Source organism: Rhinolophus hipposideros (genome assembly GCF_964194185.1).
Source record: "Rhinolophus hipposideros genome assembly, chromosome: X".
NCBI classification, from domain to species: domain Eukaryota; kingdom Metazoa; phylum Chordata; class Mammalia; order Chiroptera; family Rhinolophidae; genus Rhinolophus; species Rhinolophus hipposideros.
The window spans coordinates 19,779,686-19,802,258 of record NC_138046.1 but is presented as its reverse complement, the minus strand read 5'-3'; positions in this window follow the sequence as shown (position 1 = coordinate 19,802,258).

The window sequence follows — 22,573 nt, the reverse complement described above, 5'->3', positions numbered from 1 at the left end:
TAAAGAGATACTCTGCTGGTCAAACCCACAGAAATGTCAACAAATTTTGTATCCATCCAACCTTGGCCAGGGGTGCCTATAGACTCAAAAACAAATACTGCTTACTCCCCCTGCCCTCACACCAAAGTGTCTTTCCAAACTTCTCTGGTTTGTAATAATAAGGAAACAAAATGTCAAGAGGACTGGTTTCTCTGCCTGGGTACTTTCTGAACAACTGTTTGCTGTAGTCTGCACCTAAGTTCTTCTATGAAATGGATTTTAACTGTTTTTGAATATAACTTTCTGCTGCACATTACTATTTTTTTCTTTTTTTTAATTAATTAGATTTATTGGGGTGACAATTGTTAGTAAATTTACATAGATTTCAGGTGTACAATTCTGTATTATATCATCTATAAATCCCATTGTGTGTTCACCACCCAGAGTCAGTTCTCCTTCCATCACCATATATTTGATCCCCCTTACCCTCATCACCCACCCCCCACCCCCTTACCCTCTGGTAACCACTAAATTACTGTCTGTGTCTATGAGTTTTTGTTTCTCCAAAGCCATATACAGATTTAATGCAATCCCCATCAAAATCCCGATGGCATTTTTTAAAGAAATAGAACAAAAAATCATCAGATTTGTTTGGAACCACAAAAGACCCCAAATACCAAAGCAATATTAAAAAAAAGAACAATACTGGAGGTATCACACTCCCTGGTTTTTGCTTGTACTACAGGGCTACAATAATCAAAACAGCTTGGTATTGGTGGAAAAACAGACACATAGATCAATGGAATAGAATTGAGAACCCAGAAATAAAACCACATAAATATGGACAGATAATTTTTGACAAAGAAGCTAAAAACATACAATGGAGGAAAGACAGCCTCTTCAATAAATGATGCTGGCAGAATTGGATAGCTACGTGCAAAAGAATGAAACTGGACTGCTATCTGTCACCATGTACCAAAATTAATTCAAAATGGATCAAAGACTTAAGCATAAGACCTGACACAATAAACTGCATTGAAGAAAACATAGGTACTAAACTTATGGACCTTGGGTTCAAAGAGCATTTTATGAATTTGACTCCAAAGGCAATGGAAGTAAAAACTAAAATAAACGAATGGGATTATATGAAACTGAAAAGCTTCTGCACAGCAAAAGAAACTATTGACAAAATAATGAGGCAACCAACTGAATGGGAGAAGATTTTCGCAAACAGTGCCTCTGATAAGGGGCTAATATCCAAAATATACAAGGAACTCATGAAACTCAACAACAAAAAAACAAACAACCCAATTGAAAAATGGACAGAGGACCTGAAGAGACATTTCTCCAAAGAGGATATACAAATGGCAAATAGACATATGAAAAAATGTTCAACATCGCTAATCATCAGAGAAATGCAAATGAAAACCACAATGAGATATCACCTCACCCCAGTCAGAATGGCTTTCATCAACAAGACAAATAGTAACAAGTGTTGGAGAGGCTGTGGAGAAAAGGGAACCCTCATACACTGTTGGTGGGAATGCAGACTGGTGCAGCCGCTGTGGAAGGCAGTGTGGAAGTGCCTCAAAAAATTACAAATAGAATTACCTTATGATCCAGGAATCTCTTTCCTGTGTATCTACCCTAAAAATTTGAAAACATTTATTCATAAAGACACGTGTGCTCCAATGTTCATTGCAGCTTTGTTTACGGTGGCCAAGACATGGAAACAACCAAAATGTCCTTCGATAGATGAATGGATAAAGAAGTTGTGGTATATATACACAATGGAATACTATTCGGCATTAAGGAAAGATGATATAGGAACATTTGTGACAACATGGATGGATCTTGAGAGTATGATGCTAAGTGAAATAAGTCAGACAGAAAAAGCAAAGAACTGTATGATTTCACTGATATGTGGTATATAAACCAAAAACAACAAAAGAACAAGACAAACAAATGAGAAACAAAAACTTATAGACCCAGACAATGGTTTAGTGGTTACCAGAGGGCAAGAGGGTTGGGGGAGGGAGATGAGGGTAAGGGGGATCAAATATATGGTGATGGAAGGAGAACTGACTCTGGGTGTCGAACACACAATGGGATTTATAGATGATGTAATACAGAATTGTACACCTGAAATCTATGTAGTTTCACTAACAATTGTCACCCCAATAAATAAAAAAATAATTACCATATTATCCAGCAATTACAGTCTTAGGTGTATAGTCAAATGTATTGAAAACTTGTACTTAAAAAAATACCTGTATACAAATGTACATAGCAGCACTATTTACAATAGCCAAGAGGTGGAAACAACCCAAATGCCCATCAACTAATAAACAGGTAAACAATATGTGTTGTATCCGTATAATAGAATATTATTCAGCCAATAAAAGGAATGAAGTTGTGATATATGCCACATCATGGATGAATATAGAAAACATTATGCTGCATGAAAGAATCCAGATGCAAAAGGTCACATATTTCATGATTCTATTTAAAAAAACATTCAGAATAGGGAAATCCATAGAAACAGACAGCAAATTATTATTTGCCAGGGACTGGGAGACATCAGTGGAAGGGGCATGGAATGTGAGTACTTAATGCATACAGTGTATCTTTTTGGTATAATGAAATATTTGGGGACTAAATAGAGGTAATGGTTGCATTGAGAATGCACTAAACATTCTGAATGTACTAAATGCCACTGAATTGTACACTTTAAAATGGTCAGTCTTGTGTTATGTGAATTTTAACTGAACAAAAAAATTCTGCTCCCATCTTATGCAGTACTGTCACCAAGAAGGCTTTTGCCCAAGCACCAAAGAATCTGGCAGTCCAGCAGGAGTCACATGCACTGGCTCTGCTTCCCTGGCCTTTCATATTTTCCAAATGGACTCAGCGGATTCTTCATGATCTCAGTTTCTAGCTGGCAGAAATCTTTGATTGAGGGACAGAATTTAATCACCACTGCTCTGTGTGTGTAAATTATGGTGCTAAATCATGAAAATGGGGGTCTGTCGCACGGTGCACATGTAGCTCCTCCACACTCACACATCACAGGTACCTTCCAGTAATACAGGAAATCTGCCATGCCGTTCTTCTCAGAACAACTCTCAAGCTTTGAGTTTGCCTCTATTAGAATAGTCACTTTGGAGTTCATAGGCTTAGGGGTGTTCCTCTCCCTTGGAGTCACGGAAGAGCACTTTCTTTCCTAAACCACAAGGTCTCAGCTGAGCCTCGTTATATCAGTAGAATCAGAGGTTTGTAAATGATCTTAATGTGTCAAAGATGAGAAATCGGATCTCTGCTTCAGTGAAGTGTAATGTTTATTACAGACTAAACAGCACTGATGGAGATGTCAGCTAATACAGTAGTTATATGAACATGTGTGCCATTAAAAATTGTAATTAAGCGAACTCCCTGAGCACCAATAATGAAACCCAATGAAGTCATTTGCAGGAGGGTTGGGTTACAATTCCACATTGCAAAGGAATCTGTGGCAACATCTGCAACGACGGGCAAAGCACAGCATTGACCATGGCTCTTGGAGCAAGAGACTCAGAGACAGTGGGAGTTACTTGTCTCCACTTAGGATTTGGCGACAGTAGACACAGTGGTATAGATAAATCATAGGAAATTTTCAGGATGTTACTGAAAGAAAAAGCAAATATGTTTGGAGATCCCAGAAGTAATTTCCAAGAAACACAAAAACAAATGGGAATGTTTACTGTTACTTTACTATAAGCAAACTTTTATTGAGTGTTTACCACGTGCAAGCACTCTGCTGAGCTCTTTATAGAAATTATCTTGTTTAATTCTCACAACCCTGTAAGGTAGGTGTTGGTGCTATCCCAGATTTACAGATGAGGAAACTGAAGCTCCAAAAAAGATTAAATCATCTGCTTATGGTTACACAGCTCATAAATTACAGACCCAGGAATCAAATGTAGGACTACTGACCCCAGGGTAGATAAGTGACTAGTTGTTCCAAGGTCTTGCTTGGGCCCTTGCTAGTAATAAGGTGTGGGAGGAGTAAGGAACCAGTCTTTTATTGATAACATAATTTGTGTCATTTAATCCTCACAACATCCCTGGTGAGGTGGGTACTACTATTCCCACTTGACAGATGAGGAAAGTATTGTGTCTATCAGTGGCTGAGTCTCATGGGCTGAGCTGTTCTTCAGTATGAAGGTTTTTTAATCCTTAGAAAGGAACTTTAGGAAACTTTGGGCATCCATAGACTTCCCTATGATGGTTTCAGGGTGTCTACTCATCTTTCCTGATTCTGAGTTCCTGGTTTTTGCATATATGTACATAATGCTCATGGCACAACACATTAATGAATTGGGCCCCATTACTCTAGGCATGGCTACTCTTCAAGTGTGAACTGGAGGGATAAATTGGGCTCAGGTGACTCCCCCTTTTGGGGAGGATTCTGTAGCTTTTGCCATTTTGTTGGGATCCCCTTGGATACTCTTAAGATTAAAATAGGCTACTGGAAAATTACTGACTGCTGAGAAGGCAAGGCTGTGATCAGAGAAGGGAAGTTCCTGAGACTGGAGATAGGGAATCATAAGAATTTAGGTGGCTGGTTAATGGAAATCAACAAGTTCATTTCTACCCTCTTAGCCATCCAAATTCCATCCCCAAAACCACCAGCTGCCCTGCTTCCTGTGAACTGGCTGTATGATGATGGGAAAGAAGACCTGTTTACAATTTCCTCACAAAACCTTAAAAACATCAATAGTTCCTGCAGCAGCTGACTTCACTGAACAGCATCCTCTGTTCTACATGTCACTGAGCAGCACCCTTTATGTTTCATGTCCTTACATGCTTGGACATGATGTAATTCAATCCTCACAACAACCCTATGGTACTATTATAACCCTGGACCTACTACCTATCCTTCCCTGTTTTTACTAGTGAGGCACCTGAGAGCCAGAGAAGTCAATTGACCTGCCCAAGTGGTAGAGCCAGAATCAAGCACAGTGTTCTACTTCAGAACCAGTGCTCAGAATCCAATGATCTATTGCTCCTTGGGGATGCAGAACTCCACTGCTTTCCATGCTGCCATTTTGTCATTGCCTTCTACCTCTATGGATCTTCTTGAGACTGAAAGTCCTAACAGATTGCTCTGAGTGGGTGTCATACAGGGCGGCCTGCGGTGTCTCTGCTCCCGCTCCCCACATAAGAACGCAGGATGTGGCTAGGCCAAAAAGGAACACCCACGGAGCCATAGGTAGGGGAGTCATACCACTACAGTCTCACTGGAAGCTGGATCCACACGACGTGCAATCTGCTGTCCTTTTTTCTGCCAACCGACCGACTCCCACTCCCCAGCACAGCCGTGGCAGTTATATCAGTGGTCAATTTGCTAACAAGTGGCTACAGCTGACGGCCAACTACTCACAGCCGACTGCCATCTACTGCCCGAGCCAGCACCTTTCCACGTGAGGCTGAGAGCCTGGAAACTGCACTCATGGCTCTGTCCCCACAGTGGGGTCAGTTGCTATAACTCAGAGGTATAGAGACAGTGCTGATGTGGGTAGGGGAGACTGGGATGGGGGGATTTAGACAACTTAAGCTGAAAATTGCCAGCTTCAGAACTGCATCAATAAGTGGAGTGGGGAGAATGGGAAGGGTGAATTAAATAAAATTGTTATTCATTTTCCCTATTATTTTTTCACTTTTGCCCTGAGAGGGCAATTAAGGAAACAAATGGTTTGTGGAGATTAGCTGACTGGTAGCTTTGCATATTAATATAATGACACTTTGCTATACCAGGCTGACTTTCCGTTTAAGATAGCTTTGTCCTTTCAGGCTGAAGAGCTGATTTCAGAGAATTAGGCCCCTGCAGATTAAAAATAAAATACAATAAAATAAAAATAGTCTACATTCTTTCTCTACCATGCTTGTGCCCCCACCAAGAAAAATAAGACTGTTGGTAGATAGCTCAAGGGATGTGAAGAGGCTGAGTACCCTTCTACCGATAGGCAGAAGTGCAATTAGCAAAGGGGGTTAGAGAGCAACTAGCCCAGGGGCCCATGGTGGGATGAAGCCAGGCTGGGTTGGGGGTGGGTGCCATCACTTCCCAAGAAGATTTCTCATTTGTTTGTCTTGTTCTTTTGTTGTTTTCGGTTTATATACCACATATCAGTGAAATCATAGGGTTCTCTGCTTTTTCTGTCTGACTTATTTCACTTAGCATCATACTCTCAAGATCCACCCATGTTGTCACAAATGCTCCTATATCATCTTTTCTTACCACCGAAAAGTATTCTGTTGTGTATATATACCACAACTTCTTTATCCATTCATCTATCGAAGGACATTTTGGTTGTTTCCATGTCTTGGCCACCATAAACAAAGCTGCAATGAACATTGGAGCACACGTGTCTTTACGTATAAATGTTTTCAATTTTTCTGGGTAGATACCCAGGAGAGGGATTGCTGGGTCATATGGTAATTCTTGTTTTTTTTTATTAAATTTATTGGGACGCCAATTGTTAGTGAAATTACATAGATTTCAGGTGTACAATTATGTATTACATCATCTATAAATTCCATTCTGTGTTCACCACCCAGAGTCAGTTCTCCTTCCATCACCATATATTTGATCCCCCTGACCCTCATCTCCCATCCCCCACCCCCCTTACACTCTGGTGACATGGATGGATCTTGAGAGTATAATGCTAAGTGAAATAAGTCAGACAGAAAAAGCAGAGAACCATATGATTTAACTGACATGTGGTATATAAACCAAAAACAACAAAAGAACAAGACAAACAAATGAGAAAGAAAAACTTATAGACATATGGTAATTCTATTCGTAATTTTTTGAGGAACCTCCACACTGCCTTCCATAACAGCTGCACCAGTCTGCATTCCCACCAACAGTGGATGAGGGTTCCTTTTTCTCCACAGCCTCTCCAACACTTGTTACTATTTGTCTTGTAGATGATAACCAGTCTGACTGGGGTGAGGTGATATCTCATTGTGGTTTTTATTTGCATTACTCTGATGATTAGTGACTTTGAGCATTTTTTCATATGTCTCTTTGCCATTTGTATGTCCTCTTTGGAGAAATGTCTCTTCAGGTCCTCTGCCCATTTTTCAATTGGGTTGTTTGTTTTTTTGTTGTTGAGTTTCATGAGTTCCTTGTATATTTTGGATATTAGCCCCTTATCAGAGGCACTGTTTGCGAAAATCTTCTCCCATTCAGTTGGTTGCCTCATTATTTTGTCAATAGTTTCTTTTGCTGTGCAGAAGCTTTTCAGTTTCATATAATCCCATTCGTTTATTTTAGTTTTTACTTCCATTGCCTTTGGAGTCAAATTCATAAAATGCTCTTTGAACCCAAGGTCCATATTTAGTACCGATGTTTTCTTCGATGCAGTGTATTGTGTCAGGTCTTATGCATAAATCTTTGATCCATTTTGAATTAATTTTGGTACATGGTGACAGATAGCAGTCCAGTTTCATTCTTTTGCAGGTGGCTATCCAATTAAGCCAGCACCATTTATTGAAGAGGCTGTCTTTCCTCCATTGTATGTTTTTAGCTTCTTTGTCAAAAATTATCTGTCCATATTTATGTGGTTTTATTTCTGGGTTCTCAATTCTATTCCATTGGTCTATGTGTCTGTTTTTCCGCCAATACCAAGCTGTTTTGATTATTGTAACCCTGTAGTACAAGCAAAAACCAGGGAGTGTGATACCTCCAGTATTGTTCTTTTTTTTAATATTGCTTTGGCTATTTGGGGTCTTTTGTGGTTCCAAACAAATCTGATGATTTTTTGTTCTATTTCTTTAAAAAATGCCATCGGGATTTTGATGGAGATTGCATTAAATCTGTATATTGCTCTCGGTAATATGGTCATTTTAACTATGTTGATTCTTCCAATCCATGAGCACGGAATGTCTTTCCATTTCTTTGTGTCTTCTTCAATTTCTTTCAAAAATGTCTTATAGTTTTCAGCATATAAATGCTTCACATCCTTGGTAAAGTTTATTCCTAGGTATTTTATTTTTTTTGCTGCAATTGCAAAGGGAATTGTTTTTTGCATTTCTTTTTCTGAGATTTCATTGTTAGTATATAGGAAAGCAATGGACTTTTGTACGTTGATTTTATAGCCAGCAACTTTACTGTATTCATTGATTGTTTCTAATAGCTTTTTGGTGGAGTCTTTAGGATTTTCTATATATAGCATCATGTCATCTGCAAAGAGTGACAATTTAACTTTTTCATTCCCAATTTGGATGCCTTTTATTTCTTTCTCTTGCCTGATTGCTCTGGCAAGGACTTCCAACACTATGATGAAAAGCAGAGGTGATAGGGGCTAACCTTGTGTTCCTGAACGTAGAGCAAAGGGCTTCAGCTTTTCACCATTAATTATGAGATTAGCTGAGGGCTTGTCATATATGGCCTTTATTATGTTGAGGTATTTTCCTTCTATACCAATTTTATTAAGTGTTTTAATCATAAATGGATGTTGTATCTTATCAAATGCTTTTTCTGCGTAATTGATAGAATCATATGATTTTTGTCCTTTATTTTGTTTATGTGATGTATCACATTGATGGATTTGCGAATGTTGAACCATCCTTGTGCCGCGGGGATGAACCCCACTTTGCCGTGATGAATAATCTGTTTAATGCATTGTTGTGTTCGATTGGCTAGAATTTGGTTTAGGAGTTTTGCATCTGTATTCTTCAGAGATATTGGTCTGTAGTTTTTGTGTGTGTGTGTTGTTGTGGGGACAGCGCCCCAGAGAACAGTTTCCAGGCTCTCAGCCTCACATAGAAAGGTGATGGCTCAGGTAGTAAATGACCATCAACTGTGATTGGATGGCCATCACCTGTGGCTAGTTGGCGGTCAGCTGTAACCATTGAGCCATTGGCCACTAATATAACTGCCATGGCTTTGCTAGCAGAAAATGAGGACTAGCAAGAAGATGGTGGCTGATCCAGCAAGTGGTGGAGTAAGGGTTACAGATTGTGTGGCTCCTGTTTCCAGTTTCTCCAACACAGCCACCAGAGAAACTATAGTGGTATGACTCACCTATCTATGGCTCTGTGGGTGTTCCTTTTAGGCCTCACCAAGTCCTCAGTTCTTATGTGGGGAGAGGGAGCTGAGACCCCGCATGACAGTTGTCCTTACCAGATTTTGGTATCAGGGTAATGCTGGCCTCATAAAATGAGTTAGGGAGTACTGTCTCTTCATCAATTTTTTGGAAAAGTTTGAGCAGGCTTGGTATTAGATCCTCTTTGAAGGTTTGGTAGAATTTACTAGTGAAGCCATCTGGTCCCGGACTTTTGCTTTTCAGAAGGTTTTGGATGACTGATTCAATTTCGTTACTGGTGATTGGTCGGTTTAGATTTTCCAGTTCTTCATGGTTCAGCCTTGGAAGGCTATATGTTTCTAGGAACTTGTCCATTTCTTCTAGGTTATAGAATTTGGTGGCATATAGTCCTTCATAGTATTCTGGGATGATGCTTTGTATTTCTTTGGTGACCGTGACAACTCCCCCATTTTCATTTCTGATTTTGTTAATTAGAGTCTTCTCTCTTTTTATCTTAGTGAGTCTAGCCAAGGGTTTGTTGATTTTGTTAATCTTTTCAAAGAACCAGCTCTTTGTCACATTAATTTTTTCTATTGTCTTTTTGTTGTCTATTTCATTTAGTTCTGCTCTGATTTTTGTTATTTCCTTTCTTTTACTGACCTTGAGTTTCACTTGTTCTTTTTCTAGTTCTTTAAGGTGTAACCTGAGGTTATTTATTTGGGATTTTTCTTGTTTCTTGAGATAGGCCTGTAATGATATAAATTTCCCTCTTAAAACTGCTTTCGCTGCATCTCCAAAATTTTGGTAGGATGTATTTTCATTGTCATTTGTTTCCATGTATCTTTTGATCTCTCCTCTAATTTCTTATTTAACCCATTCGTTCTTTAAAAGTATATTGTTTAATCTCCATGTATTCGTGTTTTTTCCTGCTTTCCTTTTGTAGTTGATGTCCAATTTCAAAGCCTTATGATCAGAGAATATGCTTGGTATGATTTCAGTCTTCTTAAATTTGCTGAGGCTGATTTTATGTCCCAATATATGGTCTATCCTTGAGAATGTTCCATGTACACACGAAAAGAATGTATAGTCTCATGTTTTAGCATGAAGTGCTCTATATATGTCAATTCTGTCCATTTCATCTAATGTGTCATTTAGGGCTGCTATTTCGTTATCTATTTTCTATTTGGATGATCTATCCATAGCTGTCAATGATGTATTTAAGTTGCCTAGTATAATTGTGTTTTGATCAATTTCTTTCTTTAGTTCTGTTAGCAGTTGCTTGGTATATTTTGGTGCTCCCTGACTGTGGGCAAAAATATTGATGACTGTTATGTCTTCTTGTTGTATAGACCCCTTTACTGTTATGAACTGTCCATCTTTGTCTCTTGTTATCATTTTCACCCTGAAGTATCTTTCATCTGATATCATTATGGCTACACCTGCTTTTCTCTGGGTACCATTTGCTTGGAGTGTCAATTTCCATCCTTTCACTTTGAGTCTATGCTTGTCCTTGTAGCTGAGATGTGTCTCTTGTAGACAGCATATGGTTGGGTTTAGGTTTTTGATCTAATCTGCGATGCTGTGCCTTTTTATCAGTGAGTTCACTCCATTTACATTTAGAGTGATTATTGATATGTGAGGATTTTCTGTGATTCTATCTTTAGTTTTCTGGTAAGGTTGTATCTCCATTGTTTCTTTGCCTTTTTGTTGTTGTCTATTATTTCTGTGTGGTGGTATTCTATGATGTTTCCCTCTGCTGCTTCCTTTATTATAGTATATATTCAGTTCTGGATTTTTTTTTCAGTTGTTTGTCTTAAGTTTATATGAAAGAAAGTTTGATATTTAGAGTATTCCATTTTCTTCAGCACGCTTACTTTCTCCATTGCCATATTCCAGTTCAGGCCTTTACTCTCCCCCTTTTTATGTTTTGGTTGCCACTAATTGTCACTGTTGATGGTGGTCAAATAGCCTCCTTTAGTATTTCTTGTAGAAAATTCCCTCAGCTTCTGTATGTCTGGAAAGGTCTTTAGTCCTCCTACATATCTAAAGGATATCTTTGCTGGATATACTATTCTTGGCTCATAATTTCTCTCTTTCAATAGATGGAATATTTGGTTCCACTCCTTCCTGGCTTGCAGAGTTTCTGCTGAAAAATCTGATGATAATCTAATGGGTTTTCCTTTGGAGGTTACCGTCTTCTTTTCCCTGGTTGCCTTGAGGAGTCTTTCTTTGGCATTGATTTTAAACAGCTTCAATACAATGTGCCTTGGAGAAGGCCTGTTGGGATTGAGGTAATTAGGTGTTCTATTTGCTTTTTGGATTCGAGGATCCAGTTCTGTCCACAATTTTGGGAAGTTCTCGTCAACAATTTGTTTGAATATATTCTCTGTTTTTTTTCTCTCTTTCTTCTCCTTCTGGTATGCCCATTATTCTTGTATTGCTCTTTCTGATGGAGTCAGAAAGTTCTTGTAGAGTTCTTTCATTTTTTTTAAGTCTCAAGTCTCTTTCTTCTTCCATCTGTGTAATTTCCAGGTTTCTAGCTTCAATATCACTGATTCTTTCCTCCATCTGGTCAGGTCTACTGCCTAAGCTGGTTATTTCATTTTTAATTTCTTCTGCTGAGTTCTTAATCTCCAGAAATTCCATTGGGTTCTTTTCAAAATTTCAATGTCTTTCATGAAATGCTCATGTTGTCCTTTGATTGTGTTTCTGAGTTCATTAAACTGCTTTTGTGTGTTTTCTGGCATCTCATTGAGTTTTTTCAGAACTGCAAATTGAGTTTTTCTTTCTCATTTGTTTGTCTTGTTCTTTTGTTGTTTTTGGAAAAACTCATAAACACAGACAATAACTTAGTGGTTACCAGAGGGTAAGGGGGTAGGGGGTGGGCAATGAGGGTAAGGGGGATCAAATATATGGTGATGGAAGCTAAAGTGACTCTGGGTGGTGAACACACAATGGGATTTATAGATGATGTAATACAGTATTGTACACCTGAAATCTATGTAAATTTACTAACAATTGTCACCCCAATAAATTTAATAAAAAAATGAATTCTCTGTCAATTAAGTCACATATTTCCATGTCTTTAAGTTCCTTTTCTGGAGACTTTTCACTTTCTTTCTGAACTGACTTGTTGCCTTGGTTATTCATGACAATTACTGATTTATAATTTCTCTTCCTAGACATCTACAGGAGTGGCTTCTGCAACAGGTTGATAGGAAGTTGTTTTTCTTTGTTTTCCAGTAACTTTTGGTAGAATGTTTTATTTTCTCTTCAACTGTAGCCTTTTTTTCTCTCTCTCACACGGTAGTGCTGTGTTTTCTCGGCACTATTCCAGCTTGTCACACAATGGGGGGGATTCCCTGGGAGACAGGCTTCTCTCATTTAACAGTTTGCCTGGGTCACAGGGCGCAGTGTCCGTTTGGGTATGCGGAGAGCTTTTGACGTTCCAAAGCTCTTCCTGCACCAGATTAAGAGCCCATATGTTTCAGCAGTTCTGTTTACTCCTGCAGGGATCCGCCCAGATAGGTGGCGCCAGGGTCGGGGTGAGTTGTGAGAGGTGGCCTAGAGCAATGGCGGCGACCACCACCACAGCAGCTCCTGCTTCCACAGCTCCCTCCCCTTTGCTAGAACTATTTGGGCTGAGAATCTTTGTCTGCAGTCCACTGTTTTCAGAACAGCAAATATTCTGTTGTTTTGATGTGACACTGCTACTGTTCCGCTTCTAGCACTGGGCAGGTATGTGCGGGGCGAGCTCTGGGAGGATAGGGAGGGGGCGGCTAGTCTCAGTGCCTAAGGCTTCCATTCTCTGCTCAGCAGTGAGGGCTTAAACCACCGTTTTCAGCCTTCTTCCCTCAGTCTTTTCTCCGAGGTCTCTGTCGTGAGCGTTTGGGTTCAGCCATGTTGTATGTTGCCCCCTCAGCCCTGTGGGCCATAAGTGGAGCCCTAGCAGTCCGAGTTCTTCCCTCTCCCACAGCTGCAGTAGTTCCAGGATGCAGCAAGCTTGGAGCACTGAGCTAGGTCTGCGTCCTGCGCCCGCACATCTCCATCTCTGCACTTCTTCCTTCCCTCCTCCCCCATCCGCGTGAGTCGACCACCTTTAGGTGAATTCAGTAGTGGCCTCTTTGTGTTGCGTATCTGCTGTGCAGGGAGTCTTTGTGGAGTTATTGTTGTTCGATTAGTTGTAAATTCCTGGGCAGCTTTACAGAGGCTTACCTCACGCTGCCATTTTGATGACGTCTGAAATTCAGGATTTTTAGATGAGAAGAATATCCTGGATTATCTGAATAGGACCTAAATGCAATCACATGTATCCTTGTAAGAGAGAGGCAGATGGAGATTAGACATAGATAAAAGAGAAGACAGTGAGATTGTGGAGTGATCACAGATCAGAGTGATGTGGCCACAAACCAAGGAATTCTGGCAGCCACAAAAACTGGAAGTGGCAAGGAGTGGATACTTTTTTAAAGCCTTCTGAGGGAATTAGGCCCTGATGACACCTTTATTCCCACCCAGTAACACTGATTTTGAACTTCTGTCTCTAAAATAATGAGAGAGTAATTTTATCTTGCTTAAGCTAACAAGTTTGTGGCAATTTGTTATAGCAGCTGTAGAAAACAAATACACTTTCGATACCTCAATTTCTTCACTTGGAAAAGAAAGCTAATAATAAGACCCATTTCACAAAGTTGTAAGGATTCTTTGGGTTAAAATAAATGCAAAGAACTTTCAAACAGTGCCCGCAATATTCTAATCATCATGCAATGGTTAGTTATTGTTTTCATTGCTATTATTGTTATTGTTATCATTAGTGGAGTATTTACTATATTCCAGGCCCTATATTTTAGATATAATTCTTCATTCAAGTGAAAGTGCTTGACCTACAACTCAAGTTTTGGGGATCCAAAACCCATACATTTATTTTTTACATTTAATTATGGTTATTATTATTACATAAAGGTTCCTTAAGAAAAGTTTCTTTCCAGCCTTTGCAACACCTGTGTTCTACACCTTGCCCTAAATCTGCTATCCCAGACCTCAGGGCTCTCTGGGCAGGAACTCCATCTTAGTAGGGCAGGTGTTCCTTGGTGAGTAAGTCCAGCCCACCCGCATCTCTGAGCTTGCTGTTGGAGAGGGGTGGGATGGAATGAAGTGCTATCCCGTACTGGGACTGAAATACCATTACCTCCTATTAGTAGGACCAAGGGCATCACTATCTTTCTTGTTTCTTCTCTGAGCATCTGGCACATATTAGCATTCCATGAATATTTGTTGAATTATTGAATTTCTCTGTGATTGTTGGAAGACAAAATTCCATTACCCAAACAGATACTTTGAGGACAACAGACGTTACATGAGTACCTGTATCATGGCACTGGCAGGAAAGAGATGCTGGATCTATAGGGGTAATGAAGAAAGTCTGTGGAAGGGAGTACTTACAAAGGTGTTTGATGCCTGGAGAAAGAGAACTGACAGGGAAGACAATGAGGAATGGTGAAAGATCCTGGGCCACAGCAGGGAGTTGTTACTACCCTTAGCCTGAAGGAATAAGGGTAGGGAGTAGATACAAAACCCACTGAAAGCTGTAGCTGTGGGAGGGGGACTGCGCACCAGAAGATGTGACTTTTGGTGAAGAAATGCAGGCTCTGCTAACCTGTGACCTAGTTTATCAGTCTATTCAGGCTACTATAACAAATATCATAAACTGGGTGACTTATAAACAAATTTATTTCTCACAGTTCTGTAGACTGGGAAGCCCAAGATCAAGGACAGATTTGGTGTGTGGTGGGGACTTGTTTCCTGGTTCATAGACGGTGGCCTTTTTGTTGTGTCCTTACATGAGGAAAGGGACAAAGGAGCTCTCCTGCGTCTCTTTTACAAGGACACTAATCCCATTCATAAGGGCTCTGCTTCAAGGCTTAATCACCTCTCAAAGGCCCTACCTCCTATTATCATCACATTAGGGACTGGGTTTCAATTTATGATTTTTTTTGGCAGGGGGAGGAAATAAGTAGTCTATAGCACCTAGACAGTAAGGGAGCCAGAGGAATGAAAAAATACCCCATTTTCTGTCTTCTTCCACCAGTGCTTCTCATTGATCAAACCCAACTGGAATCCAGGGGACTTGAGAGGCCAGGTGATGCAGTCCACATGGGTCTGCCTCCTGGAACACAGAGCAGGATGGAGAATTGTGGTGTGTAGGTCTGTAGGGACAAATGGAGAATGTTCAGCTTGGCTATTGTCCTAAGGTTATCCAGCAACACCAGTGCTAAGTTGAAAATAGGACTTTTAGTGACTCTGGGCTCATTCCCTGGGCTTCATGTTTCTAAATATCCTAGCCTGGTGATGCATTTAGTGAGTGGTCAGGTGCTTGTTATACTCATTTGTTCTTAGAATTTCTGACACAGTTTTGTTTTTTTCTATTGCCAATGGGTTTGAAAAGTAAAATCTCTCTAGCATCGTTCAATTCTTTTCATTGATATTTTTTGTGACATCTCATTTTTAATTGTGCTTTCCAAAGGCTGCAAATGAGTTAATACCGGGAATAAATGAATAAAATCTCTGTTCTCTTCCTACAGGCTGCACTTACGTACTTGTGCAAAATTAGAACTAAACTCTATAGATTTTTCTGAAAGTTTTGATTAATGCTAAATTCGAATTAGAAAAATTTCCCAGGGAGGTTGAACTTTATTGCCTGGAGATACATTGGCAAAGAACAGAAGACTCCCAGGCTGTCTACCGCAGGTATTACAGGTAGCAGGTCCTTTGTTTGCAGTTTGGGGAAAATCTGGCTGCTCCACCTCTGGGCTTTCAAGGTGGCCACTCACCTATACTTACCACACATAGGCCAGAAGGATTGGGCACTGGAAGCCTAGGTTCTAGAGTCAGACAGATCCAAGTTGGTTCCCAGCTCTGCTACTCCCTTGCTATGTGGCCTTGGAGAAGTCATTTAGTCTCTCTCGGCCTCAATTTCTTTCTTTTTTTTTTAAATTGAAGTTTATCGGGGTGACAATTGTTAGCAAAGTTACATAGATTTCAAGTGCACAATTCTGTAATATATCATCTATATGTCACATTGTGTGTTTACCACCCAGAGTCAGTTCTCTTTCCATCACCATATATTTGATCCCCTTTACCCTCATCTATCACTCCCCTTCCTTCTTACCCTCTGGTAACCACTAAACAATAGTCTGTGTCTATGAGTTTTGTATCTGCATTTGTTTTTCTTGCTCTTTTTGTGTTTTTTTCGTTTTATACACCACATATCAGTCAAATCATATGGTTCTCAACTTCCTCTGTCTGACTTATTTCACTTAGCATTATAATCTCAAGATCCATCCATGTTGTCGCAAATGCCACTATTTCATTTTTTTATGGCAGAATAGTCTTCTATTGTGTATATATACCACAACTTACTTATCCAATTATCTATCAAAGGACACTTTGGTTGTTTGCATATTTCGGCCACCATAAATAAAGCTTCAATGAACATGGGAGTACATATATCTTTATGGATAAATGTTTTCAGGTTTTGGGGGTAGATACCCAGGAGAGGTATTGCTGAGTCCTATATGATAATTCTATTCATAATTTTTTGAGGCACTTCCACACTGCCTTCCATAACAGCTGCACCAATCTGCATTCCCAACAACAGAGTATGAGGGTTCCTTTTTCTCCACAGCCTCTCCAACACTTGTTATTATTCGTCTTGGTGATGATAGCCATTCTGACTGGGGTGACGTGATATCTCATTATGATTTTTATTTGCATTTCTCTGATAATAAGTGATGTTGAGCATTTTTCATATGTCTATTGGCCATTTATATGTTCTTTGCCCATTTTTAAATTAGATTATTTGTTTTTTAGTTGTTGAGTTATATGACTTCCTTGTATATTTTTGGATATTTGTCTCTTATAGGAGACGATGTTTGCAAAAATCTTCTCCCACTTGGTTGGTTGCCTCTTTAGTTTGTCGATGGTTTCTTTTGCTGTGCAGAAGATCTTTAGTTTAATATAGTCCCATTCATTTATTTTAGTTTTTACTTCCCTTGCCTTTGCAGTCAAATTCATAAAATGCTCTTTGAACCCAAAGTCCATAAGTTTAGTACCTATGTTTTCTTTTATGCATTTTATTGCTTCAGGCCTTATGCTTAAGTCTTTGATATATTTTGAATTAATTTTGGTACATGGTGACAGATACCAGTCTAGTTTCATTCTTTCCCACATGGCTTTCCAATTCTCCCAGCCTCATTTATTGAAGAGGCTTTCTATTCTCCATTGCATGTTTTTTTGCTTCTTTGTCAAAAATTATCTGTCCATATTTATGTGGGTTTCTTTCTGGGTTCTCAGTTCTATTCCATTGGTCTGTTTTTCTTCCAATACCATGTTGTTCTGATTGTTTTTGCTCTGTAGTACAAGCTGAACTCAGGGAGTGTGACACCTCCAGCATTGTTCCATACAAATCTGATGTTTTTTTGTTCTATTTCTTTAAAAAATTCCATTGGGATTTTGATGGGGATTGCATTAAATCTGTATATTGCTTTGGGTAATACGGCCATTTTAACTATGTTGATTCTTGCAATCTATTAACATGGAATGGCTTTCCATTTCTTTGGGTCTTTTTCAATTTTTTTAAAAAATGACTTACAATTTTCAGTACATAGATCTTTCACATCCTTGGTTAAGTTTATTTCTAGATATTTTATTCTATTTGTTGCAATTACAAAAGGAATTTTTTAATTTCTTTTTCTGATATTTCATTGTTAGTACATAGGAATGCAATGGGTTTTGTATATTAATTTTGTAGCTGGCAACTTTTCTGTATTCGTTTACTGTTTTTAGCATGTTTCTCCAAAAACAAGACGCAGCCGGACCATCAGCTTTAATGCATGTTTTGGAGCAAAAATTAATATAAGACCCAGTCTTATTTTAATATAATAATAGACTGGGTCTATAATATAATATAATGTAATATAAAATATAATATAATATAATATAATATGATATAATATAATATAATATATAATATAATATATAACAGGTCTTAGGTAATAGCTTTTTGGTGGAGTCTTTATGGTTTTCTATACATAGCATCATGTCATCTGCAAAGTGTGATAATTTAACTTCTTCATTCCCAATTTGGATGCCTCTTATTTCTTTCTCGTGCCTGATTGCTCTGGCAAGGACTTCCAACACTATGTTCAAAAGCAGAGGTGATAGGGGACAACCCTGTAGTGTTCCTGAACGTAGAGCAAAGGGCTTCAGTTTTTCACCATTAATTATGACATTAGCTGAGGTTTTGATATGGCTTTTATGATGTTAAGGTATTTTCCTTCTATGCCCATTTTATTAAGTGTTTTAATCATAAATGGATGTTGTATCTTGTCAAATGCTTTTTCTGCATATATTGATATAATCATATGATTTTTGTCCTTTATTTTCTGTATTTGGTGTATTACATTGATGGATTTGTGGATATTGAACCATGTTTGTGCCCCTGGGACGTACCCCACTTGCTCATGATGTATAATCTTTTTTTTTAATTGTTATTTATTTATTTATTTATTTATTTATTTAAATTTATTTTTTTATTAGTTTCAGGTGTACAAGACAATGTAATACTTAGACGTTCATCATTCATATCCCTCACACTGTGAACCCCCCCTCCCCCATCCATTATCCCTCCGACCTCACACTGAGCCATCACATTATATATATAAAATTATAGTTGCCATTCATTAATGTTTAGCTTCTGGTGTACAATGCCATGATCAGGCATCCACATTATCTCTGAGGTGGTCTCCCAAATAGGACGCATGTCCATCGGATACCCAACAAAATCTTTACAACATTATTGAATAAGTTCCCCAAATTAATTTTCAGAAAACCCTGAGGCCATCATGTGGTTACCAGCTGCTTCCTAATCCCTTCACCTTTCCCCTTATCCCCAACACCCCCTGCCCCCGCCCATGTAATAACTCTCGTTTTTTTCTTTGTGTCCTCAAAACTGTCTCTGATTAGTTCATTCACATATTCTTTTCTTTAGATTCCGCATATAAGTGAGATCATATGGTACTTGTCTTTCTCTTTCTGACTTATTTCACTTAACATAATGTTCTCTAGATCCATCCATGTTGCAAATGATAAGATTTCTTCCTTCTTTATGGCTGCATAATACTCCATTGTATAAATGTACCAAGCTTCTTAATCCAGTCATCTACCGATGGGCATTTCGGTTGTTTTCATATCTTGGCTATTGTGTAAAGTGCTGCAATAAACATAGGAATGCATACTGATTTTTGAATTGGAGTTTTGGATTTCTCCGGGTAGATGCCTAGGAGTGGAATTACTGGATCATAGGGTAGTTCCATTTTCAGATTCCTGAGATACCTCCATACTGTTTTCCATAGTGGCTGCACTAATCTGCAATCCCACCAACAGTGCACTAGCGTTCTCTTTTCTCCACATCCGCGCCTGCATTTGTTGTTTGTTGATTTATTGATGATAGCCATTTTGACTGGAGTGAGGTGGTATCTCATTGTGGTTTTTATTTATATTTCTCTGATGGTTAGTGAGGTTGAGCATTTCTTCATATGTCTTCTTGCCTTCTGTATATCCTTTTTAGAAAAATGTCTCCTCAAGTCCTCTGCCCATTTTTTAATTGGGTTGTTTGTTTTTCTGGAGTTGAGTTGAGTAAGTTTTTTATAGATTTGTGATACTAATCCCTTATCAGATATATCATTGGCAAATATCTTTTCCCATTCAGTAGGATCCCTTTTTGTTTTATTGATGGTTTCCTTTGCTGTGAAAAAACTTTTTAGTTTGATGTAATCCCACGTGTTTATTTTTTCTCTTACTTCCGTCGCGCGAGGGGATATATCACTGAAAATCTTACTCCGGGTAATATCCATGAAGTTTCTTCCTATATTTTCTTCTAGATATTTTATGGTTTCAGATCTTACATTTAAGTCTTTAAGCCATTTTGAATTTATTTTTGTATATGGTGTAAGGAGGTGGTCCAGCTTCATTTTCTTGCATGTGTCTGTCCAGGTTTCCCAACAGCACTTATTGAACAGACTGTCTTTACCCCATCGTACATTCTTGCTTCCATTGTCGTACATTAGATGGGCATATAGGCATGGATTTACTTCTGGACTCTCTATTCTGTTCCATTGATCTATGTGTCTATTTTTATGCCAGTACCATGCTGTTTTAATTACTGTAGCCTTGTAGTATAGTTTGAAATCAGGTAACGTTATACCTCCCACTTTGTTCTTATTTCTCAAGATTGCTGAGGCTATCCGGGGTCTTTTATGGTCCCATATAAATTTCAGGATTATATGTTCTATTTCTGTGAAAAACGTCGTTGGTAGTTTGATAGGAATTGCGTTGAATATGTGTATTGCCTTAGGCAGTATGGACATTTTAACTATATTAATTCTTCCTATCCATGAACATGAAATGTGTTTCCATCTATTTATGTCTTCTTTCATTTCTTTCTTCAGTGTTGTATAATTTTCTGAGTACAGATCTTTTACATCTTTGGTTAGATTTATTCCCAGATATTTTAAAGTCTTTGGAGCAATTGTAAATGGAATTGTTTTTTTAATTTCTAGTTCTGATATTTTATCATTGGTATATACAAATGCAACTGATTTCCGAATATTAATTTTATATCCTGCTATTTTACTAAATTCATCTATCAGTTCTAATAGTTTCTTGGTGGAGTCTTTAGGGTTCTCTATATATAGTATCACATCATCTGCATATAGTGATAATTTTACTTCCTGCTTACCAATTTGGATGCCTTTTATTTCTTTCTGTTGTCTGATTGCTGTGGCTAGAACTTCCAGCACTATGTTGAATAGAAGTGGAGAAAGTGGGCAACCTTGTCTTGTTCCTGATCTTAGGGGGAATGGTTTTAGCTTTTCCCCATTGAGTACGATGTTAGATGTGGGTTTGTCATATATGGCCGTTATTATATTAAGATATGATCCCTCTATTCCCACTTTCTTAAGGGTTTTTATCATAAAAGGTTGCTGTATTTTATCAAATGCTTTTTTGGCATCTATTGATATGATCATGTAATTTTTATTTTTCATTTTGTTAATGTGGTGTATCACATTAATTGATTTGCGGATGTTGAACCACCCCTGCATACCAGGGATGAATCCCACTTGATCATGGTGTATGATCTTTTTAATGTATTGCTGAATTCTGTTCGCTAATATTTTGTTGAGAATTTTTGCATCTATGTTCATCAGAGATATCGGCCTGTAGTTTTCTTTTTTTGCGGTGTCTTTGTCTGCTTTTGGGATCAGGGTGATAGTGGCTTCGTAAAAAGTGTTTGGAAGTCTTTCTTCCTTCTGGATTTTTTGGAAGAGCTTGAGGAGAATAGGTGATAATTCTTTTTTGGACGTTTTGAAAAATTCACCTGTAAAGCCATCTGGTCCAGAGCTTTTGTTTGTTGGGAGATTATTGATTACTGATTCAATTTCCCTGGTGGTAATCAGACTGTTCAGGCTTTCTGTTTCTTCTTGAGTTAGCCTTGGAAGGTTGTGCGCCTCTAGAAAATTGTCCATTTCTTCCATATTGTCAAATTTCTTGGCATATAGTTGCTCATAGTAATTTCTTAAAATTTTTTGTATTTCTGTGATGTCTGTTGTCACTTCTCCTCTTTCATTTCTGATTTTATTAATTTGGGTCCTCTCTCTCCTTTTTTTAATGAGTCTGGCTAAAGGTTTGTCAATTTTGTTTATCTTCTCGAAGAACCAGCTCTTGGATTCAATGATCTTTTGTATTGTTTTTCTGGTTTTTATTTCATTTATTTCTGCTCTGATCCTTATTATCTCCTTCCTTGTGCTCCCTTTGGGCTTATTTTGCTGTTCTTTTTCCAGATCCCTTAAGTGTGAAGATAAACTGTCAATTAGTGATGTTTCTTGTTTCTTTAGGTAGGCCAGCAGTGCTATAAACTTCCCTCTCAGGACTGCTTTCGCAGCATCCCATAGATTTTGGGTCGTCGTGTTCTCATTCTCATTTGTCTCGAGATATCTTTTGATTTCTTCTTTGATCTGCTGCTTGACCCATTCATTTTTTAGTAACATGTTATTCAGCTTCCATGAATTGGTGTGTCTTCCTGGTTTTTTTTCCCTGTAGTTCATTTCTAATTTCATAGCACTGTGGTCAGAGAAGACAATTGGTATGATTTCAATATTCTTAAATTTATCAAGGCTTGTTTTGTGTCCTAACATATGATCTATCTTGGAAAATGTTCCATGTGCACTTGAGAAGAACGTGTATTCTGCAGCATTGGGGTGAAATGCTCTGAAAATATCAATTAAATCCAACTGCTCCAAAGTATCATTTAAGGCTGTTGTTTACATATTGATTTTCTGTCTGGAAGACCTGTCCTTTGTTGTCAGAGGTGTGTTGAAGTCCCCTACTATGATAGTGTTGCTGTTGATCTCTGTCTTTATGTCCATCAGTACCTGTTTTATATATTTAGGTGCGCCTATGTTAGGTGC